Genomic DNA, 26,396 nt, shown 5'->3' on the forward strand with positions numbered 1-26,396 from the left:
AAGTGCCAGGATTGTCAGTTGCAGTTTGGAGACACATCAAGAACCTATGCTAACTTTTAACCATTCCTTCTAGCATTTAGTCTTATTTGCAGAGATTAATTTACAAAGAGCAGCGTCAATAGTTAGCAAGATGATGAAAAACTATCTACTGCCTATAGTCTTGGTGTGCCATCGATAACTTATTATGGCTACTGACTTAGATTGTGAAATATAGATTCTAAAAATATAGTTTCAGAAATATAGATTTTAGAAATAGCTAAATGCCAGAGAATTTGAGGTAAGAACAGTGGCTTCTTCCTGAATTTATGTAATTTAGTAATTTATGGACAATGGGTTTTATTCTGTGCCTCGACATTGATGATGCCGCCTGTAAAATAATAAAATAATGCCACGTAGAAGTACTGTTACACCATAGGAATTGTTGATATGCCCTCTCACATTATGGGGCTTCAGCAGTCTACTCTCAAGGAAATGCGAAGTTCACTGTCAACTGCATTGTGCTGCTACAAAAATCTATGCTGCTGAATTGGAGTATATTGATTGAGGTTGTAGATATTCTGTAGCTGCTTCATTTAGGGTTGGCATCATTATCAACACTGTTATCTGTTTTAATAACCATTTTCTGCACTTTCTTTTTCTAGAAATATATTTGATGCAAAAATTATATACCATATTTTCCTGCGTATAAGACGACTTGGCGTATAAGACAACCCCCGACTTTTGAGAAGATTTTCAAGATTTTTCGTCTTATACGCCGGAAAATACAGTAGTGTGTTTTGCAGTGTTATTTTTTTTAGATGATTTCAGAGTCTTGTGGGACACAGCTTTTTTTTAAACACAGTGTGTGAAGTATTGATCAGGGCATAGTATCTTCACTCTGGTGCTTGCTGAGAATTTCACTTCACCATAAAGGGCTTCATTGTGTTAATCCTCCTTTTGCACTGCAGTACTTGTCACCTGCCTGATAGGTGTTAAATGCTGCATTGGAGGGGGATTATCACCAGCTCTTTTCTCTAGCAGTGTAAGGAAAAATAAAGCTTTCTTGCTGTTCTCTCAGGGTTGAGTAAGAGATTCCCAATAGCATGATTTTGTAAGATGTAGCAGTTTCCAAAATGCTGTATTAAACATGTATTGCCCCTTTAATGTCGGCAAGAAGGGATAAAATAGACTGAAGGGATTGTGTCATTCCCAAAAAAGTGACTTATTTTTACAAATGTTGAAGGCTCCAGTTTAAATATAAGGCTTTCTATTTGCAGTATGTAAAATGCAAAAGTTAAAAAGAGAGAAGGAAAACTTGATTCTCACAGTATGAAATTACAATCTGCAAACAATTACTTCTTCAGACTATTAGTGCTCCTTTTAAGTTTTTTCACCTAAAGTAGAAATAGAGCAATCTTGGAAGTAGGACCAAAATGTTGAAGAATTTCAGCTCTCTTCATTATAAACTTTAAATATTTTTAATGATTCAGTTCTGGTTTTGGATGCTAGCCAATTTTTAAACATTTCCATATCTGTTAAATAAATTCAGTGATCAGTCACAGAAATGGAAAAACAATTGAAAACAATACATGTTTATTATTTCTCATTCTTTCTTTTTCTTAAGAATGTGCTTGGGATCGAGGAACATGTATTAGTGGCCTGCAATGTTAAGAAAGAATTCTTGCAATTTTCACTGAAGCTGGCAATCAAAATTTAATAGCTGTGTGTGTACAAGAAGAGTGGGTGATTTATAAGCCAGTTGACAGTTTTGTTATATGGAAAGAGATTTCTTAGATGTGAAGTGGAATGTGCAGGGTACCATAAATGAATGTAAAATGCAAAATATTAGCCTAATATATTAGGCTTCTGGTATTTTAATATTATTTTACTTCAGTTTTCTAAACAGTCCCAGATGATCAATATTGTGTCTAATACAAAAGCAGCCTAAAATATTATATAATTGAGAATATGCAGAATCAGGTAAAGTGGAAAAACACCAGACTGTTTGTTTGAAATAAGAAAAACCAGGGTGTTTTTTAGAAGTGCTGAATGTGCATAACAATCTGCTTTCTGAACCTGCGCAATAAACTTAATACAGTAATAGGGATATATGTGTAATAGGGATATACGTGTTTCAAATGTGATTCAAAAAAGGTGCTTCAGAAGACATAGGCATACAAGTTCAGAATTACTTAATAAACCTGAAAAAAGGTTGTTTTAGTGAATTGACGCATTTCTCAATTCTCCCATTTAGATGCATTGCTTCATTTTTGTACTTCTCATTGTACATCTGGAAATTACTTTGGTTTTATATCTGTGTGCATGGAGTAGAGGTTGAGGTAGAGGTAGAGAAGAATAATTCCTAGGGGAGGTATGGTGAACTGAAGTCTGAGCTGAGAACTGTGGCAAAGAACCAAATAACTTGTGAGTACATTGGTTCCTTGGAACCTCTCTGGATAAGGAGAGGAGAGGACAGAACATCACTTACATATGCTCTGAATGGGGCTCTCTGTGAGGAGATTGCAGACCAGTGGTTTCCATGGGTGTTAGTGACACGAGATGCCAGAATTAGCCATCTGGGGAGTCTTTTAAAGGACACTAAATTCTCAGAGCTTACTTTCTAATCCCTTTTGTTAATTGCTCATTAGCTATTTCCAAGCTCTTAGAGATCTTTGGAATGACAAGTTTGAAAATGCCGGGTGAGTCTTCCTTTAATCCTGAACAAAAGAATACTCTAATTATAAGCTTAAAAATTTAAATAATTTGAAGTAAACAGCAAAAAGTTAAATAAGATTTTGATCTTAGAAAGTTATAAATGAACTAAGGGATCTAGATAAAATTGGAATGTTGAAACCTTTACAATAAAATTTTGGAATTAATTATAAAGTACATAGAGCATCACAGGGGAAATAATCTGGTTTGGTTTTTTACAAGACACAACATAGAGAAATAATTTCATGATTTCAAAAACTGGACACTAGAAGGGCTAAAGATTTTAGATAGCAAGATGATATAAAGGCCTGCAAGATGTTTATGATAATAGAAATACTGAAGTAGACCTTTGAAGAATGAAATCAGAAAATTGTAGCCACAGTATCAACAAAGTAATGATGTTTGCTTCTATGGATAGTCTGTCCCCAAAGATGTTATTGAAGAATTGTCAGATATGTAACAAATTTTATCTGACAAGATAAAGATGGTATCAAAAATTGGATTTAAAACTGACAGGTAAAGATTTAGAAAAGGATATTTCACTGGATGACGAAATTGGCTAAGGTTTTGAAATGTAAGAAGGAAATATAAATGCATACCAAGGGTCAAAGAAGTAAAGAGAAATAAAATCCCTCAATAATATTTGAGCAAACTTGATTAAGACTGTTAGAAGTAAAAGGTAAAATGAAATATAAGGTTGGTTTATTTGGTCAAGGTTAAAATAACTGACTTCCTTTTTGGACTTTCTGCTAACTCAAAATATGATGATTTATGGATTTGTTTATAGCTAAATGATGGGATGTGGTATGAAAAGATAAATGTTTATAACTTTAAGAGACGGTGAAAAGTTGCTAAATTTGTTTATACTTCTGATGAAGGTTGGAAGTAACTGATTTAAATGCTTACCCCCCTTTATTCTTACTTTCTTCTCTTTTTTCTTTTTATTTCTTTTTCCCTGCACTCTTTACTCCTTTCTATTTTCTTTACTTTGTTTAAATTTAGTTTGAAAGAGAGAGAGAGATGGGGGGAGAAGAGGCGGGAAAATGATACTTGCGAAGAAATTGAACTAAGCAGTGCTACTGAATCTTAGAATTGGACGACATCACTTAAGCCATCATGTTTAACCTCCCGCTCAATGCAGGAAGCCAATTATAGAATATGAAACTGGGATATATCTAGTCTCCACTTGAACCTATCCCATTTAGGAGAGCCAAGCCAGCATCTCTTGGATAATTGACGTTTTCCCCCTCTAATATTCAATTGCAATCTCCTTTTCTGTAATTTAAATCTATTATGCTGTGTTCAGCGTTCTGGAAAGAGAGAACTGGTTTTGACAGTCTTCTGTGTGACTAGTTCTGATAAATATCTACAGGAAAATCTGTCAAACCATATCTTTCAATAAATCTGTAGTTTTACAAAATAGGCAGATACAAATTCTCATGATGTAAACTTAAACACTATCTTTCTGCAAATTGTATTGTTTTCATATTTTGAATCTGTAAACAACTATACATAAATGCAGAAATAATGTTTTTACATTCATTTGGTACTATGTGGAAGTTGTATTAGCTTTTGTTTAAGCATAGGGGATTCTTAAATGTTTGTGAAGTTTTGCACATTTTTGCATAAATATTATCCAAAAAATGATCTTATCTGTACACAAGATTTAAAGCTAGATAAAAAATAGCCCAATTAAATAAATAAGTCAAAACATTATACCTGTTCATTTATTGAGAAAAATGATTGAAAACTAAAGGAGTATGTGAACCTCTAGGACTATCAGTTCATATAAGCAGGAAATTAGGACCATGTGTTTCAATCAATGGAATGATAATTAAGTGTGAATGTGGACGGACTTGCCTTATTGAAAAAACAGATTTCTGGGTATACATTATCAAAGTATGATTTTTCACAATACAAGGCTGTCTTGATTACCAGAATATGGTTCTCTTCATTATCAGATTGGGATTCATCCATCATTGATTGGGCTTTCCTAGGTCAGTTATCATTCATAACAAAAAGATTTCTACTCACTAATTTAGACCCTAGTTACAACAATCCACATATCTGTCTTTTGGCTATAATTGCAGGTGAATTGCCAATTCTGCATGTTAACATCTGTGCTACTGATTTACTTAGCAGAACAAGAGTAACGCTAATGGCTATTGTAAATGAACTATCCTTTTCTCTTTAAAATCACTGTTTTATTTCTCTTTTTTGCAAATAATTTTATTAAGAATTATAAAGTAATATTAGTAAAGTAATATTAAAACCGTTCTTTTCTAGCCATAAACACAATACAATAATTAATGTGGAAAAATTGAAAGGAAATTATACAAAAATTGTTGTAGTAATGTCAAGCTCTTAAGCTTTGCTTTGACTTGATAGTAATTTATTAGATTATCAAGATTGGTACAAGATGAAAACCAATAAACCTATTAGAAGTGATAGTAGCCAGGTATGGTTAGAAAGAGTGATAGGCATTCCTTGGTTGTGGGGTTTCAAGGCTGGCATGTTGGAATAACTTCTGGACAGTGCTGCTGTATAAAACAAGGAATATAGTCTGATGTGACAGTAGTAGTAATGACTGTGACAGATGTGATGAAACAGTATTTTTTAATTTTGAGCTGTTGCTGAATAAGGTAGTCGATAAGCAAGGACCCACCTGTACCTTCAAGTAGATACTCAGAACTATTGTGTAATATTTGTTAAATATGTTTTATGGAAGCATATTTAATGTTAATCTGTGATTTGCTGTAGTCTTCTGGTCTTCTAGTAATAAGCCTACATTTCCTGTCATTGTGAATCTGGTTGTAGGGGAGAGAAAAGGAAGCAGATTTTCCTGTTAATATGATTATTCTTCTTTAAAAAAAGTTCTTCCACATGTTCTGTTCTTTCTGCAAAATTGCAGTAACTTCATTTTGGAAACATAGCTACTGCAGTACTAGCTCCTGCCTCACTAGGGCAGATGAATTGTCCAACTGGCTTCTTCCAGTGAATTTTTCCCAATAGAGATGGAACAGAATTTTATGAATATGTGGGGCTATGGTGAATACAATCCACATTGTCAAAATGTTTTTATTAGGCCAATTCACAGAAAAGCATAATAGCCAATATATTTTGTTTGTTTCCAAATGACCAGCTTGATTTGTTTGTCATGGGTAATTACTGGTAGCAGTCAAGAATTTAAAAATTTCTATTATGTCAAAACCACTGTTTTCCAAAACATAACTTTCTGAGAACAAAAAAAATATCCAAAAGAATGTCTTGTTTCTCTAGCAGAAACATGTGTATTAAAAAAGGGAAATGACCTACCTCTATCTTTTATCGTTTTGATTATCTTTGGTAACTCTTTCATCTCCTTCAGCAAGATGAAGGGGTCTGGATCTTTTAAAATGTTTCCCCATATATAAGCCTCTCTAGGCTTCTAATTAGAACCCTTTGTATTTTTACTGTACAGAGTTTCTCAAAAACAACTTTTAAAATGCTCTCATGCTATTTGTACACCTCTGCTTAACATCCTGTGAGAGCAGATGTCTAGATCTCCATTCTGCTCTTGTTTCTGGCTGGGTTGGTATGAATAAGTAAAACAAAATTAGTTTAATGTAGCAATTGCCAAATGACAGCTCTGATTGAAAGATTATAGGACAGAGTTAAGAAATACTACGAGCAAGAGGCAGGGGTGAGATAAATTGTGGTTTGTTAATTGATGCTAAATCAGTAGTTTTAATGAAATGTTGATGGGCTTTTAAATTAAACAAAAACTATTACCATCTAGTTAGTATTTTGCAAATGGCTGTGAAAGGAATATAGTATTTGCCAACTTTTGTGAGGGAAAATGCTTTCCTCTCAAGAGTTGACCAACTTAATAAATTAATATGATTAGCTAGAGAAGACTTTGAAAATTAGAGAAACTTAAGTGAAATTCTACATTCACAACAACTTGGATCACCTGACAGATTTGAGTAGTGTGCATTTCTCTCCCTCCCTCTCTTCCTCCCTCCCTACATATTAAATTTTAAAAATTCCTAGAATACAATAAGAAGGTATAAATTATTTTCTATGCAGTATTCATTAGATTAACTTTGGAAAAAATAATTAAAAAGGGAATATGTAAAAGCAACTAAATAATCAGGTCTTTTAATCTTAAACTGAAATTGAAAATGATTAATAATTTCTGCATTTGCATTGGTCATTTATTTGACACTTGAGGAGATGGAAGAAAAAAATTTGCTCCTTGACCTTCAGTATAAAATTTTCATGATAGGTCTCATCTGAGTCTGCTCCTCTCCCCTTTGAGTTAGAGTTAGACTATCCTTATATCAGTATATGTGAATAAGGTTTTGCCTATTTGGCTAAATCAGAAATGTATTAAGAATTTTACAGTTCTAGGGCTTGTGGAAAAATATTATTGAAAGGAAAATATTTTACACTTTAGGAAAGATGAGTTCTTTTTGTATCCTTCGATCAGCAGGGTATTTAAAGGAAATACTATCAAGAAAAGAAAGAAAAATGAGTGAAAGAGGTGAACAAAGATCACAAGTAAAGAGGCAGTTTTATTACTAAATATGTTTCATTGAACATCTAGACTTTTGACTTCAAAACTGGAAAAGTAAAGAGAATGGTAGATTAGGTTTATTGGTCAAATTTATACCATTATAATAATTACTATACTTCAGTTCCAACTGAATAATAAAGTTTTATTTTTGCCATCATAAATTTTATCTTTAATTCCAAAAAGCCCTTGTTTTTGTGCATAGGATCTCTGATTTATTATTTTAAATAACACATAATCAAAGTGAAATATTTTTAGTTATAATTAAATAAGTTATTAACTGTTTACTCCTAGGAAAAATCCAACAGATGATCTAGTGTATCTTTAAAACAATGCCACTAACGTGTGGGAAGCTTTTCCAAAACTATATGTGGAATTCCTTGGTGTTCCAGTATATCAAATATTCCACTGAAATTACTGTAACCGTATTCTTATATATTTCCAGCAATGTTGCTAGTTGTTATGCTATAACATAATAGGGAACAGATCTTTGTGGTGTTCTTCATTGAAATTAAAGAGTTGGTAAGTTCGGTATCCTTAAGCTACGTGTGAAATCTTTATATCACCTTTTGGTAAAGGTAAATAAAGCGCCTTCTCAACAGCTTGGGGTTGGAGTGGGCAGTCAGGTACAGTCAGAAACTAAGAGTCTGAATTCTAGGTTTGACAATGAATTCACTAGGAGAACAAAAACCAATTCAGAATTATTTTATGCCCTCCTGAGATGAACTTTGCTGAATAATCATGCATAAGACTGAGCAGAAATAGATGGTTCTGCTCTTTTCTCCATCTTGCACTCCAAAAGGTTTTGGCATAGAGTGGGATGGAACCACTTACTGTACTTCTAATAAATGTTGGAATGGATTATGAAAACCACTTACTCATTTTTGGAAGGGAAGGACTTCAAGATATAAAGCAGCAGAGTTATAGCAATACAGTATTTAATGTGTCCTGATGGCCCTCCAATATTACAAAGAGGCAGTGCTTTTTTTGTAAAAGAAAAAGGTGCCGGAACTCACACATGTCATACAACCTGCCTTGCCTACCATGCAAGGTTCCATCCAAAAAAGGTGCCGGAACTCCGTTCTGAGCGTTCTATGACAAAAAAAGCCCTGCAAAGAGGATATGATTTTATAACATTCCACTGAAAAGTAGATTTTCAGTTCTGCATCCAATTGGTTTCCTTCCTAAAGGAGCATGGGCATTGGATTGAAAGTGATGATGGTTTAATATAGTGCTTACTGGAAGTTGTTAGATGGATGGATGGATTTGATAATTGCATCTTAGTGTTGTCGTTGTAGTCATCGCTATCATCATCATCCAAGTTGTAGAGGTCTTAACTTTAATGCATTTATTTATATTACTTATATAATTTATATATAATATATAATAATATATAATATACATATACATACATACATACATACATATACATACATACATACATACATACCCTTGGATGGGAGAGACTTCTGTCAGGCTATTTATTTTTGCTTACTTAGGGATGGCTTAGAAATCCTTCAGATTTGTGAAAATTCCATTTATCAGTGAAGTGAATTTAAATGTAAAATCAAAGAGTTAGAAATAGACAATATGTTGCCAGTGACTTAGAAACATTCCGCCCTCCCCAAAATCTCCTGATAGCTAACATAGATTTCTGAACGTTTACTGAAATGATCCATTCACAATAAATGCCTGTTCTGTTCTACTGAAAATCATTTTGCTTTAGTAAATACTAAAAATAAAGATACATTAAAAACTATATAGATAAGTTAATTTAATTATGATGAGTCTTCTGTACTACAGTCTGGAAGACCTGCAATGTAGAATTTTAAATGCAGAGATAAATAGTTTATGTTGATCTTTAACATTTTGAATGTTTATTTGTTACTGCATTTTATATAGTCACTTTCATAATATTCTATCATTATCATAAATTACTTAGGTAGTATCTATATATTTCAGAATTTATGGTGCTGATGCTCTTTTCCATTACATTGTCATTGATTCTGTATTCTTGTTTTTCAGTGCTAAATTTTATGACATAGTATTTTAAAAGAGTATAGAAAGGATAATTTATGGAAGCTAGTAGAATATTCTACTAAACTTTGTTTTCATATGACAGCACAGTTACATTTATTGCACAGTTTAATTACCTGAAATTGCAATTCAATTTTCAGTTGGGTTTGTACCAACGGTTTAGTAACTTTTTTTTGGTAAATCTCAGTTTGGTCCTCAGTGTGCCAGTAATTTTTATTGGATTTTTTTGGGGTAGAGATATTAAGGGTAGGAATGGAAAATATTGATGGTGTTTTGGCTTAAAAAAAATCTAAAAGGCTGGCCGGTTCCGGAATTTCGGTGCTCCCAGACAAGCGAGGGAATCGCTCCTCATGTCGCCTGGATTTCTTCATTGGGGGGGGGGCTCCTGTAAAGGGGTCTAAAGTCACCCTGGAGGGGCAATGAGCAGGGGAGAGGTCTCTCCAGTCGGCGGTAGAAGGGCGGCGGCCCTCCCGTCGGCTTGGAGCTACTCTTAGAACCAAAGAAGAAAGGATTGGCCACTCCCATGGACCATCATTTAGCCATTTCCTGCCGAAGCCAAAAGCACAACAAAGCACTTGAAAGCACTTGAAAGCTGGGTGAGAATTGCCTTCTTGTTTTCCTAATTGTCTACTTTCCCTGCCAAAAGCTTCTCAAATTTGCTTTCCCCTGCAAGGAGAGAGGGAAGGGATTTTTTTCCCCCACCCTCTCTAAGAGCGGCCTTTGTCTACATTGGGAGAGAAAAGAAAAAGTCTTCTACTAAATTATACTGATTTATTGGACTTCCTGCCTTTCTATTTTTCGCCCAAAGTTCCTATATTTACAGAAATGGACTATTCTACCTATTAGTCTGAAAAAGGGGACAAAAAAGAAGAAATAAATAAAAAGATACTGTCTGAAAAGGATTTGAAGTATTTTGGGATATCTAGTGAATACTATTGGCAAACAAGCTTGCTTACATTTTGGACTGACCTTGGCATTAAGATAAACCTGAAACAGCTGTTGATGAATTTGGCTTAGACTTGTGGAGGTGGACTCTTACTGATTTTTGTTTGAAACATAGCCTCCACCAAGGACTATTTATAATTATTACAAAATGGAGAAGGAACAGCCACAAACCTTGCTTGATTATAACCTCATACTTGAAACAATCTACAGAGTCGCTGAGATGTCTATCTCCAGATTTAATAATTTACATGCCAACCTTAAGTTATAAATTGAAACCCAGACTGCAACTAAAGAATTTATACTTCAGAATATAACAAAATTAGAAGATATTACTATTGAGACAGAGGAAAATAAGCAACAACTATCCAAAGAACTGACAACTCTAAAAGTACAAGGAACTATCACTATGGCAAATAACCTTAAGGACCAACAACAAACTATGGGAAAACCTAATACTCAACTTTTGACTCTATCAAAAGAGCCTATAACTTTAGAAGTATACTATGTACAAGATAGTGATGCTAACATAGAGGACATGGAAGATCAACAAAGACAGTTTTCTGAAAGCCTGGATAGCCAAGCATTAATTACAAAATTGGATAAGATTCTTTACTTAAAGCAGAGGAACCCAGATGGAAGAGGAATCCAGACCGAACTGAAGATAAAGTTTTTAGAGCAAATACAGAGACTAGAACTCACAGGGCAACAACATAATGATTACAAATGGTTTGGTTTTTGTGGATCACTGATGGCTAGATGGTCTCCTTCAATTGAAATAATATGTATTGGGGCTTCCGGTTTGCCATGTCAAGCGACATAGACATCTGGAGGACGGCTCTCGTCTTCCACGTCCAGTTTCACATCACAGGGGGGGTCCTAAAAGGGCCGAAGAGCCGCCTTGGAGGGGCAACCAGATAGAAGGGGATTTTGCAGAAACGCGAGGGAGCCGCAACCCCCCTGTTAGTGCCTGCATTCCTTTCATACCAGCAGACGAAAGACTGGGCATAGTAATATGGCCAGTTACTAGGCTGCAGACAGCCGATGTCAAACTTACCATCAGGCAACATTAAAGCAGTGTGCAAGAGACGGGGGTAAGATTCCTCTCTTATACCTTAATCTTCTTTTCACCTAAATAAGCTGCTAAGTACCTTCCCCCCTGTGGAGAGGGAGGGGGGAATTCAATCCTCCCTTCAAATAAGCAGCGAGCAAGCCCAGGGGTGTTTAAAAAAAGGTTGAAAAAAGAAAAGGACTAAAAGAAACAAATTTTCAAAGTACTTGGGGGACACCCAGTGGCTAAACCTGAAATTGCAATCTGACTTTCTCTTTTAAAAAAATCAAGAAAATATTTAAGAAAAACAAGATAAGATTAACCTTGAACACCAGATGTGAAACTTCAGTATGGAAGAGTTTCAAAAACAAATCTATGCTATGTGGGAAATATCTTACCAAACTTTTTCAGTTCCTCTCTTCAGCTGGCGATAAAATAAGAGCTTTTGGAAAAGAACTAGAAAGCATCTTGAAGAAACAAACTCAAACTGTGACTACAACTAATATTTTATTAGGACAGAACTTAACAGAAGAAATTGAACAATCAAATACATTGGCAGAAGAATTAAATATTCAACAAATACAGACTTTTGAAGATTATAATGGAAAAAAGGTGGAAAAAAATCTATTCAGACCAGGACAATTATATCAAGAGGCGAAAATAATGAGAAGATTTGGTGCTGTTAACAGACTCCTCAATCCTTCAAAAGTGGAGACTAGAGGGCCACTTCAATACGATACAACAACACAAGAATGCTTTAATGATCCTATGGCAAAGGAAGAAAGCAAGAATAAGATTGAAGAAATATGGACATTCTTAAGAGGCCTGAAATAGATAATACCAAAATAGACAGGATTGTACTTGGATTATGAGAGATTGTTTTGATGAATAGATAAAAATACTGACTAATTAAAAAAAAATAAAACATAGATGTATGAATACTAACATTGAAATATTGAGTTCCTTAAATGATATGGATTAAGATTTATATATGTTAAAATGATAGAATGTAACTAATATACTTGGATGTAGTGACATGAGAGGATGTATTAAATGTTGAAAGGGAAGAAATTTTGGTTAATTTTTAATATGTGGAAATATAAATGAGAAACAAGAATATTATATTGTCCTCCTCTTTCTCCTCGCAGTTGGTATTCTAATGACTACTATTCTAATATTATACTACTAATATTGATATGAAAATGAGATAAATAAGAAGTGTATTACATTACTAGGTATTGGAGAAAATTGTGTAAAGGGAAAGGAGGTTATTTAGCAATATGAAAATGAGAAATTTTAAACGTTTAATTTTAATATCAGTGTAAAATTAAAGCTAGAAAAATATATAAGGTGTTTGATGTTTTAAAGATGGAATGTTAAAATATAAAATATACTAAAGTATTGATAAATATAAGAAAATATTAAATGAATGATGGATAGCAATGAGAAGTATGCTAATTTAGATAAGAGATAGCATGTATTAAAGGAAAAAAGAGAGAGGAAGTATTGGTTACAACAATTTGGAGATTTGTAATAATATGTATTTGTCTGAAATGGAACTATTGTAACCCAGACACCATGTTACTTTTTAAAGATACTATTGTAATATTGGAAAACTAATAAAAAAACAAAAAAAGCAAATAATATGTATTGGAGCGAAGGGAGACCTATCTGGCAATTCAAAGGCCTTGGTTTGGAAACCTTATTGGCAAAAAAAGAAACCCAGAGTTAGATTTAAAAAGTGAGTTCTTAGAGAACCATTAAAGGTTATCTTTTAGTAATCAGTGATCTATCAGGATCTAAAATAGAAAATGTTTATGAGATAGAACTAGAATGTGTTTATATTAGGCTTATTTTAGACATAATTTGTGCACTGACAATGGAAATTTGGTTTATAGATCCCACTTTTGATGTTAAAAGACATTTGATTGTTCTATTTAAGAATCAAGAATTAGCTAAAATTTAAAACAGAATCTGGTTGTGTATAAATAGTTGTAGATTGATAAACATAGGTTGTGGTCCTGTTAGTAACGTGTGATGTATTAGGATGTGAAACAGATGATGTTTATTAGGTAGAACATAGCTACTCAGCCACTGTGTACATGTTAGATGCTATAGTATTTGCTGTAATGAAATAAGGGAAATTTGGGTTGTGAATATTATTTGGAATGTTAAAGGCTAAATTTGAATAATATAATAACCTGTAACCTGAATTATGTACTGAAAACTCTGTTACTGAATCTCTGATTACCCAGTCATCATGATGCTTTCTAAATATGTAGATTTTAACTACATAATCAATAAAACTTGTTTAAAAAAATCTAAAAGGCTAAAAATAAAAGGAGACAATGGATACTAACTATGAAATATTTAAGCTTGTAGCTTGATGCATAATCTTAGCATTTCCATTTATCAGTCCAATTAAGAATGATTTTAGTAATCTATTAAAATATAATAAGAATTGAAGGCTATATTTGGTGTGTCAATATTTTAATCTAAAGTATTTGGCATCTATCAGCATAATACTCTGTCTTTATCACCTAATTGAATTTTCTAGAGCAGACATGTCTAACACAAAGCCCGGGGCCGGATCCGGCCCGCGAAGTGGTTTCATGTGGCACACGAAGCCATCCTGGAAACAGTGAGGGAATGGCCCCCACTGCCTTGGCCCTGGCCCAGAGACCCTCCTTCTGCCAGAGACTCTCAGATCTGTCCCACTCCTGCCCAGGCCCCCATAGGCACCCTTGATGCGAACGATGTAGAGCTGGCTATGCCCACCCAGTAGGCCATACGCACTCTAGCCATGCCCACCCAGTAGGCCACGCCCACCCTGGCCATACCCACCCGGCCCCCTGAGGGCAACCGCAATGCTGATGCAGCCCTCAATGAAATTGAGTTTGACACCCCTGTTCTAGAGGAACGTTGATAAAATTGGCACAGCAACGTTTAATCTCCTTTGTCAAATTATGAAGTTGTTACTGATTTCAAACTATTGGTTAGATTCACATAGTTCTTTGCATCTTCACATTTTTCATAGGGATTCTCTTGTTATTTTGTGTTAGACTTGCCAATTAGGAATAGATGTCTTGAAGGGCGATGGTGAAATGCAACAAATATATTCTCTGCAGCTTATGATCTGCACTTCATTTTTCAACTGTTATTTTTTTAACCCGGAGTAATTAAATAGTGGCTAAAACTGGTAGATTAAAGCATAAGAACATCTCACAGGTTGTTTGTAGATTTGGGGAAAAGAGTAGGGTGGCCTAAAAACATGGATTTCAAGGATGAAATGATGTTTTTTGAAATCCATTACTCTTTTAGTTGCATTTGATTTTAGTATCATATGTTGCTTCCTTGTAATCCCAAATACATGGATGTGATCATTTCTGTTACTGTTTTTAACCTCGTTCATATAGCCCGATTACATTTGATAAACCACTTAAATAGAATAACCGAATAAAGCAATATGAAGGCATATTTAAAGTGGCCAGCGATTTAGTTACACTATTTCATACATGATTGCTTTCATCTTCTGTTGTAGCAACCAAGGAAACTCATATTTACTTATATGACCTAAATAGTATTTTGAACAAAAGTTTATCAAGACTATTTTTTTAAGATAAAAGGATTAATTAAACTAAAACTGAAAGATAGCACTATTTTTATGATCTTTCAACCAGACTATAAGAATTGGGAATTGGCCATAGATTGCAGGCATCTTTCCCCATTTTCCTTTCTTTGGTCACACTTTTCAGGAAGAGTTGTTATAACATGTCTCTTTGGTAGTGCTCTTAACTTGCATTATTTTGGCCTGCACTATTTTCATTAATAACAGTGAAGTTCAGCTATGATTTCATAAAACAAGGGAATCTTATTCTTTCATATAGTTACAAAAAGTCATTGGTAATTATTTGGCTGAAGAAGGTGCTGAAATGTTCTCTTTTCAGCAACACTAGACTTCCTTCAAATTAATCAATAGATGGCATCTGTTTTAACCATATTAATGATAATAGCCATATTAATAGTGAACACCGCTCTTGTGTTGAAGAAAATGCAGTAAAGTCAAGAGAGGATTTAGTTTCCAATACTGATCCAAAAATATTACATCAGCCATAATGAGAGATTTGAGATGTTAATTTAAAACATGGTTTTAGCAGAGCATGGATGAAACTCCTGTCCCATGCTTTCCTCTTAATTAATTGCAAGGAGGATATTAGAAGTATTTGTTTCAATTATATTTTATAGCTGACTTGGGAACCGTAGTTAGAAATGCAGCTCATAAATCATGATTTGTGAGAATTTTATTTTGGTTTAAAATAATAAAATATTAGAGCATTTTTTGGAGAAGGTGGTAATGCAAGTTAGACACAGAGCAAGGAACATTTTTAATGTGCACCCTGGTTTTTAAATATAATTTTAATCTATATTATGCAATATGTAAAAGTTAATACTCATGCATTTTAACAACTCTTAGAGTGAACCAGAAAAATATGGAAGCATGAAACATGCATTGGTGTTATACTATTTCCTTCTAAAGGAAGTGTTTGTTGCCTTCAACTCCTAAACCAGCATTTTATCACAGAACAAAATAGATGGTTCTCAAGTATCATATAAAGTATATGGTCACTGAAATTTCAGTATTGTACTAGACAGTCTGTAGAAAAATAGTTTTGATATTTCTTAAATATTTCAATCAGTATCAAAAATATATGCTTTAGTCCTGAAAATATAACATCTTTGAACTTGAATCATATGCAGGAGAATTGAATAAATCTAGATAAAATCATCAGTGATTCTTGTTATTAATTCTGGATTCATTTTCTTCAGAGACAACAAATATAGGAAGTAATTGATTAGAGTCCCTGTTGATGCAGATTCAGGACTATAAATCTAGGTAACAGTTGTTTTTGCTGAAATTAATGTGCTACTTTTTCTAAGTTCTACCATAATTCCTGCAAAGATTTCCAAAGGAAATTGTGTTTTGTACTCTGAACAAATGAGAAAAGCCAGATTATTTATTCATACACAAGTACATATTATAAATAAAATATGATTAAAATAATGTTATAAACCCTAAAATACTGTGGTGAAGGGAATCTTATTTACTCTGAACCCCAAATGATAAATTGTATTTTATTTTGGTGGGAATTCATTTCAGAGAGGTGTACGAAGGATAACCATAGAGGCAGTATTGGGGGCAAATTATAGAATGTGCATAGGATGGAAGTGGTATTGTTCATGCTATTTGACATACATACTGAGATCTTTTTCTGTTTTGTATTTTATAGGGTACCACTTGAATGGGCTGATCAGTGTGAAAGGGACCTAGAACTTTTGCTTGCAAAGGGGTGTGAGGAGTTTTGCTGCACACAGGTGAGTATAAACTTATGATAGGCAGACAAACATGTTTTTGGGATGGTGTTAATTAAAGATATCTTTGTATATAAACTATTCTCAGGTACTGTTAAATTTTTAAAATAAATGATGTCCAGTTCTCAAGAAGCAAAAATGGCAGAAAAATAAGCAAGCATGGAAAAATTGCAGCAATAAACAAATTAGTGATTAAGTCATACTGTAGCTTTTCCCATTTTGGTTTTAACCCTTGACAATTTTAAACTCTGGTTTCTGGGTTATAATAGCTAGAAGAAGGCACAATAGTTTAATGTATTATTTTTAAAGAATACTTGACTTAATATAAAATATGTATTAAGGAAACACAGAATGAAAAGTTTTGAATTGTAATAAGAATGTTTTCCAGTTAATATAGTAAATAAAAACAAAGTGAAAGAGCCTTTATGTCTCTGATATATATCAAGAATTCTTCTATTGTTTTGTAAGAAGGAGATAGCTTCTTATTGGAAAAAACAGCTCTGTACAGGTAGAAGAGAAGGTTTACTCTATGTAGTTAGATTCTAAACTTAGAGTGGATAATTTTGCTTTCCAGGCATCTCCTGAAAATGTCTCAATGGATATAATTTGTAAGCAGGCCAGTTGGGGAATATATGTATTCATTTTTAACTGGATTACTTAGGATAGCTTAAAATATTGTTCAAAAGAAAGAAGTGAAAAGGATTTTAAATAAGTACATAAGATGTTAAAAAGCAAAAGCACACAGATTAGTATTAACAATGAGGAGAAAAAATGAAATTACAAAACTTTAATCAGGTAAGATGGTAAAAATAATCCAAGAAAAGTGAAGACTGATAAGAAATAAGTAGCTGATATTTTACTCATGTCTACAGAGAATAATCTAAGATTCTTAAATCAAATAGTATCAGATGTAGCAAAGAATCTTCCAAAGATTGTTGAGTAGAATAAACAAGCAAATAATTATTGGCTATCTCTTTCTGGAAATATAAACTAGACAATTCAAATCAAGCTTTGTCTATCCCTTTGTTCCCTCCCAAGTTCTATTTTGGGAGAACTTGGATGGATTTTTGAAGATTTTGCTTCCAGTGATTTTGGACTGTTATGATCGTAGTGGTAGATTTGGAACAGTGCAGAGTGACAATGTGAAGGAAAGGGGAGAAATATGTCAATAGTGTCTCAGTGTTGCAAAATACAGGCCCTTGTGTATGTGTCTTGGCCACATAGTATGTTTCTCTCCATGTCTGGGAGGAAAGCGTCATTTGTCCTAGTTGGTCATAGAAGTCCAGCTGTTGTGGGCTGCATAACCAATTGGGAAGTGGTGACAGCTGGGAAGTTGCTTCTTTAGTGAGCAGAGATTCTTTGAGGTCAAGGTGAGGAACTGGAGAGGAGGAACCAGATTGGGAAGGCTGCAAGTATTGGATTCATCTGAAACTTGCAGCTGCCTGAGCATTGATTTCCTAAATATGGATTATGATCTCTGCTTCCTGTCATCACTTCAAGGATACTTTTTATTTGACTGCTTATGATGCTTACTTGCAGGATGGTTTCTGAAATTGCTTATATGATTGATTACTGACAGTTTAAAATCTTGGACTGCTTTTGTATTGGAGATCTGAGTATGAGGTTTTAGTATTTTATCAGCAGCTAATCCCATTGGATTTGGAGTACTACAGGTAAAAGGAATATGTTGAATGAGTTGGATGGGAAGGGTTATATGGGCAGCCTGCAAGAGAACTTGATTACTTGCACCTACTGAACTTGTTATGTCCAACCTGCCACAGCCATCTCACCATGGAACAAATCCACACAGGATAACTCAGTGTGATAAATGTTATCCACCACTGTTTCTCTGACATTATTTCCATTGACAAAAATGTCCTTCAGCAAGTTGACCGTAGCAAGTTGGCCATGCCAAGTTGTCCCATTAGGAACTAGAATGCAAAACTGAGGGACTGGAATGCAAAACCAGTATCTTAATATTGGCTACACCTTCCCCATTCATGGCCCATTCCTACGGCACTAGAAATAACCAGCTATAGGTGCGTGCGAATTTTTAAAAACTGTTGGGTCTGTTTGAAATGTTTGAATGAACTACAAGACTATGATTAATTTAAAATTTTTCTTCTATTATCTCTGACTTGGTTTAATACTAGCTGTATGAATTATACTATGTCACCTTTAATCTCTGATACTTATCTTCAAGACTGATTTCTTTAGATAGTAATTAATTGCAAGTTAGAAAAGTTATTTGTCTTAATCTTAAATCCATTTACTTCTTTAGTTAGCTTCATTCTATTATATGAGAGCTTGCAATATATCAGTGGAAGCATTGCAAGAAATTTTGTTAATCTGTTTTATTGTATTGCTGGATTTAAATGGCATTGTCACATTAATAGTTATAAATCCCATTTTTAAACAATAAAAAAAGAACATTCAATCTGTGAATGTGGGAATCAAGGAGAATTTATGAACATCATGAATAGTCACATCATGTAATCTGTTGATCTGCACACCTAGAAATCTTGGCTACGAAATGAACATTTGAAAAAGAATGCCTAGGAATCTGTTTTGTTGTAAGTAATAGTGAGGCTAAAGCATAAGCTGTACTGAACTTCTCAGAGGCTAAGAAGGACTGAGGTTTTTAAAACATTATAGGACTTGGAACACATCTGCACACTCCTTCTATATCAGGGAACTATATACAGCAACTTCTCCAATGCTTCAAGAGGAAATCAGCAAGTGGATCAAAGAATTTCAATTTTAATGAACTTATTAATAAATGTTAGGTATCACAAAGCCTTCCTTTTTTAAAATATAATTTTTATTGAAGAAGTTTTTAGAGGGAATAGAAATACAAATATTAGAAAAGAAACAAGGGATAGTGAATAAGAATGGAAATAAAAATGGAAAAGAAAAAGAAAAGATTATAAAGAAACAGCTTCTGATTTTTTTTTACAACAGTTATGAATGGCATTTAATTTTTATTTTATTTTTAGCTACCATTTTTAATCCTTCAAACCCATAAATCACAGGTGCATTTTCATCCCTTTTTTTTAGCAACAAATCTGAAAGGCACTGTTTCCCAAACCCCTGGGTAAATTATGAATCCATTATCCAATCATAACAGGGACATGTAAATAAGGACTTTCTAATAAGTTGTCAAAAGGACTTTCTGATAGAATATTTGGTTTTGATGAATGACGGAAAAGGTTTGGGAAGCATTACCACAAGAGGTTTCCAGGCATTGATAAATGTAGTTGTTGATGTTTCTTTAATCAAACAAATTAATTTTGCCTTCTCTTCTAGTTTGTTCACCTTTCCCAGTCATTCTTCTGTTGAATCTTTCCATTTTTGTGCATATAATCTTGGAGCCATAATTGTATATAAAAATCATCTTTCATGACTCTTTTCTAACTGATTGCCACTAATTCCCCCCCCCCCCCAATTTCTGGTTTCAGTTGAATATTGATCTTTAAAATTCTTTGAATTATATGTATTTGAACTCAGAAATTTCTTGCTTTTGTACAAGTTCACCGTGTATGATCAAATGATTCTCCATGTTGTCCACATTCCTAACATAAATTTGAAATAACTATATATAACATAAGGTAAATTTCAGTCTTTTTAATGATACATTTTTCTACTATTCCATTAGTATATTATGTTCAAAGTTATTAGCCCTATACAATCTCTTACTTTTCCATTTCAAATTTCAAGAACAGTAATTCTTTTATAGCAATTACATGTTCATCATTTGTACATAGTTGAATTTCAAATTCTGCCTTTGGCCAATTCCAAATGTTCTATTATCTGTCTTAAATCTTTCCTACTTTTACTGTGACAACTAACAGTTCTATTTGTATTATTGAAGTTTTTTTTTCATTAGCAATGATAAAGACTCAGGTACTGTAACCTTTGCATCTGTCTTGAATAATGTCTGTTCTGTTAATAAGCTGTAAGAACTATGACCTTGTCATTTTCAGATAAAGCTTTTTGTTAATAGCTGTTAAGATTGCTATTATAATATTAAACCAGTTATGTGAGCAGGAATGCTTAAATAAACTCTCCATCTATAAGCACTGTGTTAGTTACTTTTCAACTGGTACTGGATCTGACAGTTTCCAGAACAAGAAACAAATGGAAACAGTCTGTCCAAAAGAGAGTGGCTTTGTCCTTTGCATAAAATGGCAGAAGAAAAAGATGTAAGAATCTGAACAAAGCGTACGTATAACTAGAATTCACACTTGATACACAATAGTTGCTGGAATTGTTTTCTAATGGCTTCTTAATTCTACAATCATTCAGAATTTTGAGTTATTTGTTCTGATCCAGTCTCAGATAAAAATTTGACAAATTCTGCATGTTAGCAAAAAAATATAAATAGCTTTATCCTTGGGGGGATTTTTTTGCCTTTTAATTTTCTTTTCAATCTTATAATGTATTATTGATTTTTCTGAATCTGAACATCAAGTGGTTGATGTTTTAACTATTGCTACAAATAAAAAAGTAAATTTGAACACTTTCTAAAGAAGATATCTTTTGTAGGTTTATTATTTTAAATTCATAGTAAACATGGTAGATGCAATAAGATCCTCTTAAATACAAAATCCATGTAGCAGATGACAGAACATAATGAAAACATAAACTGTTAACAGAAATAAACCTGTCAGATGCATAACACTATATTGTTATTGAATTTGCATGCTCTTGAAATTGCATGTTGAATTAAGATGCTATTGGGGAGGGGGAATGTAGTGAATTGCCTGGTGAAATTGTACAAATAATAGCTTTTTCAGAAAATAGTTTCTAGGTCACGGAAAGGTGTTTTAATGAATAATTGTAAAAATTGGCTGAAGCAGATTTATACCATGTTTTATTTATTTTTATTTATACTGTTTTCATGTTTTATTTGGCAAGTTGCAGCTACAATCTAAAACAGGTCTGAACCCCACAAGTATTTTTAAAAAGCTAATAAATTCACTGCGACTTTTTTTTTGAAAAATGTGCACCTTCAAGCCTTGCTGCCACCACTTTGCTAGCTATGGAACAGCTAAACAGTGTGTGAGGTATTTTGCGGACTGTGATGATTTTTAATGTATCAATATATCCCTCTTCCCACTACATGTTTTCCAGGCCTGCTCTAGAATGTTTATTGAATTGTTTTTATTAATTGATTGAGCAGGGGAGAGAAATATAAGATGAAGATAGTAAAAAGGTTGGCCTGGGGATTAGATGGGGGAGTTCCACACTGGAGGCTGCTAGATTGATTACAGACTCCATTCCCTCTTTTTTGGTTATCATATTGATGTATTTATTCTCATTGTATTCTTTTCTTACTTTTAATTTTATTATTATATTATTTTGCTTCTGTTTTGTTTACACACATTTAGGTTTTTTTAACTTTTTATTGTTATTAGCTGTGTAGAGTAGCCTTACAGAGAAATAGGCTACAAACCAATAATAAAATAAGTAAATAAAAATCACATTATGTCTATACAAGTTTTACATTTCTATATGTTGACAATATTAGTATTGATGTTTTGCCCTACAGTATTTACCTTAACCAAACCAAAGGTACATCATATGAGACAGATATCTGTGTTATATGTTAAATGAAAATATTTGTATTTATTTTGTAGAGTATCTAAAATCCATTGCAATATTCTCAGCTACCTTCAAAGGAGGTAATTTCGCTTCAGTGAGGTCACACGGTGTAAAACTTCAAGTAATTGGGATGATGTTTAATACATGTACATATTTTGCATAATGCTAAGTTTTCAAGTCACTTACTTTGTGACCTAGCATTCACTTTCCCTAGCAGTTTTGTAATAGTACGGCATTATATTCTACTTCTAGCTTTTCATGCAAAGCATTTTCAGCCAGTTTTATTACATCTTTACTGACAAGGTTGTTTCCTCTGTGTTTGCACTGCTTTAACAGCTCAATGGTGAAACCATCTAAAATGTTTAAGAGAAATCAAGTTGAAGAGAGCAAATTCAGTGGGTCTGTTGCAAAAAAAAAAAAGGATTTTCTTGGAAGAGTTGCAATATTGATTTTCTTTCCCTGAGTAAAATGTGTGTATAAAATTGTTCACTCTTTCTTATGAAAAATAATCCTGGTAGAATATGCCTCTGCCTCATTTGTACAATACATATTCAGGTCTGAATAATTTGAGCCAATGCTATTTGAGTCAAGGGAAGAATAAATGATAAAAAACTCCATAAAACAAATAATTTTTTTATGAGACCATGCAGTGGTTAGTGTTTTCTTGTTTTCAAGTTGTGATGGCAGTGCAGATTTCTCAAGATGCCATGTATGTTTTGAACAGGATGTCCTGTCTCAGCTTTTATTTGGGAAGTTTATGAAACAAATAAATGGTAAAGGAAATGTGAGTAAAATGCACATAATAAATCAAGTCCCCCAAAGTCCAGCAAACTTCCCTTGAGAAAGTTCCAGATCCAAAATAGCAGGCACAAGAGTGGTCAAGTGAAGTAAGTCCAAACATCATAAAAGGGTCATCAACCAGTTCAGGTCCAGAGTCACAATTACAAGGATTCTTTTCTTGTAAGGGGCCTTGCAAAGCATCTTTGTTTTGCTTTCCTCTCCACATTGAAAGCCCTTGCACTGGAAGAAAATGGCAGTTCAGACTCCTTATCTTCTGAGATCGGTGGCAACTGTGTCTCTTGTTTACCAGGCAGCGCAGCTCCTTAGGCAGGGATTCACGCAGCAACTCTGAAAAATAGCTGTTTAATGTTCATTTTCTCCTCAAAGTCTGAATTGGTCATGATATTGGAAGTAGATAAGGAAAATAGAGATTTGAAGAACCATGATTCAAGAACAATATTCCTCAAACTGATAGCATCATATTCCTGTAATTGGACTGCACAGGTTTTGGCACACTTGTGCGTAAGTATGCAGAGACAAATATGCTAGAGACTGTCTCATGGGACAATGCACTAAAATTGAAATGAAAGCCAAGAGATCTTGTTCTCCATCTGTAGGAATAAGATATAGCATCAAAGATTGAAGGGAGTGCTATTGGGCATTGACAAAATGGAAAGGATTTGTGCACAAGATAATTCCTTTAGTGTGTTGTTCACTGTGTCATTATTTAGTTATTATTGAATTTTTAGAACTATAGGTAAAGGTAAAGGTTCCCCCCGCACATGCGTGCTAGTCGTTTCCGACTCTAGGGGCCGGTGCTCATCTCCGTTTCAAAGCCGAAGAGACAGCGCTTGTCCGAGGACGTCTCCGTGGTCATGTGGCCGGCATGACTAGACACCAAAGGAGCACGGAACGCTGTTACCTTCCCACCAGAGTGGTCCCTATTTTTCTACTTGCATTTTTATGTGATTTCGAACTGCTAGGTTGGCAGAAGCTGGGACGAGTAACAGGCGCTCACTCTGTTACACGGCACTCGGGATTCAACCTATAGTAAAGGTAAAGGTTCCCCCGCACATGCGTGCTAGTCGTTTCCGACTCTAGGGGCCGGTGCTCATCTCCGTTTCAAAGCCGAAGAGCCAGCGCTTGTCCAAGGACGTCTCCATGGTCATGTGGCCGGCATGACTGGACGCCAAAGGCGCACGGAACGCTGTTACCTTCCCACCGTAGTGGTCCCTATTTTTCTACTTGCATTTTTACGTGCTTTCGAACTGCTAGGTTGGCAGAAGCTGGGACGAGTAACAGGCGCTCACTCTGCTACGCGGCGCTCAGGATTCGACCCGCCAAACTGCCGACCTTCTGATCGACAAGCTCAGCGTCCTAACCCACTGAGCCACCGCGTCCCACTTTCAACCTATACTAAACCTCAAAACTACTGAACAAGTTCACCAAAAATGTAACCTTCTGATTGCAGATAAAGAAATGCATGGGAAAAAGTTTTATACCAAACAACTTTGGGAGGCTTGTTGGAAGTTTGCAAATTCCTACCAGACTGCAACATCAGAGGTTCCTCAGATTCATGTATGAAAAGGAGCAATTCTAGTTCAAATCACTCCTTTTTGGATTGGTTTCAACACCCAAAGTGTTCACCAAGTGATAATGGCTGTGGTAGAATACTGTATGTACTTGGCAACGTGTTCTTTGGGGCTCCCTTACATGAGGAAACAGTAAATCCCATTAGCCTGAATCTCATCTATGAGATAAATGGACAGTGTTACAGTAGAAGCTTGTATCTACAATCTAGATAGAATGAGGTTAGGCACCTTTAGAAGGAGCCCCATCCATGATAAATGTGGGTAGGTACTTGGCCTTCCAATTTATGGAATATATAAATGTTGACTGTATATAATAGCAGAGTAATTTCATTGACAGTCTTTGCCTTAGACGTGGTGGGATTCAGATATGTGAACAACCAGTTCTCTGTGTGGATGCTACTTCCGGAAGCCCATTTTGGGCCTGGGCAACAAAAGAATTAGCTACTGGCTCTGCTAAGTGGTGCAAACTGGCTGAATCCCACCACTGCCTAACATGCTGTACCCCTAGAGATTTTCTTGGACATCTCAGGGATGTGGGGGAAGCCCTCTTTGTTCATAAAAGTGGACATGGTAGAAGTGAGACATTTTCTGTCCCATTCCAAGGTAACAAAAGCAGAAGGAATTGATTCATGGGTAACATGAATGTAACATGTAATATGTCAGAAACTTTTTTGATCAGTACCAACAGTTTAAAATATTTGTATTTCAAATATGTATGAAGAAAGCATCAGTAAGAAACTGCCTGTGAATAGCTATGGGAGAAGTAAATTACACAGTTTGTTTATGTTTTATATCAGACATGTCAAACACAAGGCCCGGGGGTCGGATCTGGCCCGCAAAGTGGTTTCATGTGGCCCCCGAAGCCATCCTGGAAACAGTGAGGGAACGGCCCCCGCTGCCTTGGCCCTAGCCCAGAGACCCTCCTTCTGCCAGAGACACCCAGATCTGTCCCACTCCTGCCCAGGCCCCCATAGGCATCCTTGATGCCAATGATGTAGAGTTGGCCATGCCCACCCAGTAGGCCACGCCCACCCTGGCCATACCCACCCGGCCCCCCGAGGGCAACCACAATGCTGATGTGGCCCTCAATGAAATGGAGTTTGACACCCCTGTTTTATATGATCATAGCCTCAGAAAAGAGAAACAAGACCTCAAAATAAAAATCTTCCAGTGTTCTTTAAAGCACCAAATAGCTGCAGTGCATTGGCGATTCTTCAGGGGAAAAATCTTTTTACAATTCCTTTTCTTGCCCTTTTGTTTAGTAATTTGTGGATTTTCTACTTTATTCAAAAAGGAGGTAATAGTCTTTGAAGCATCTAGTAGTAAGAAGACAGTTATGAATTATTAAAATCAGTGTCAGTAATCATTATTTTTGAAAGATAATAAAAGTATTTTTACCAGTTACAGAGAAATATTTGGCGCATATTAATTGTAACAATGATTTTGTCTTGAAAGTATTCAAAAAGATAATTTAGAGCAAATAAAACATATATTAAAGTACATTTACTTATTTTTAAAGATGAAACTTTAGGGAGTTAGAAGAAATAGAAATTCTACAATTTTTAAAAATTGTAGCAACTCATGCCTTTAAAAAATTATAGCTTTAATATATTTTGTTTTTTGTTTGTAAGTAGTGAATTGAAATGAAAATGGATTATTCTTAATTTTTAAATTTCAGTTTTAAGTGCTTTAGATTTTGTGCATTGGGTTATTTTGTTATTCTAGTTTCTGAATTTATAATTAATGCAGAAGTAGCTCCAGACATCTCTGAAAG

The 26,396-nt window shown here is 34.5% G+C and overlaps 1 protein-coding gene across 4 annotated transcripts in view; it reads left to right on the forward strand.

Annotated features, from left to right (window-relative positions):
• Positions 1-26,396, forward strand: part of PTPRF (protein tyrosine phosphatase receptor type F) — a 528,476-nt gene that overhangs the window by 65,325 nt on the left and 436,755 nt on the right. For 3 of the 4 annotated variants that reach the window (XM_081322272.1, XM_081322273.1, XM_081322270.1), the window contains exon 2: positions 16,565-16,649. The gene's annotated coding sequence lies outside the window, so the exon portion shown is untranslated. Of the gene's footprint in view, positions 1-16,103; positions 16,171-16,564; positions 16,650-26,396 lie in introns of all 4 variants that reach the window. The other variant, XM_081322271.1, reaches the window with a different exon arrangement.

Source organism: Vipera berus (assembly GCF_964194415.1).
Source record: "Vipera berus genome assembly, chromosome: 3".
NCBI classification, from domain to species: domain Eukaryota; kingdom Metazoa; phylum Chordata; class Lepidosauria; order Squamata; family Viperidae; genus Vipera; species Vipera berus.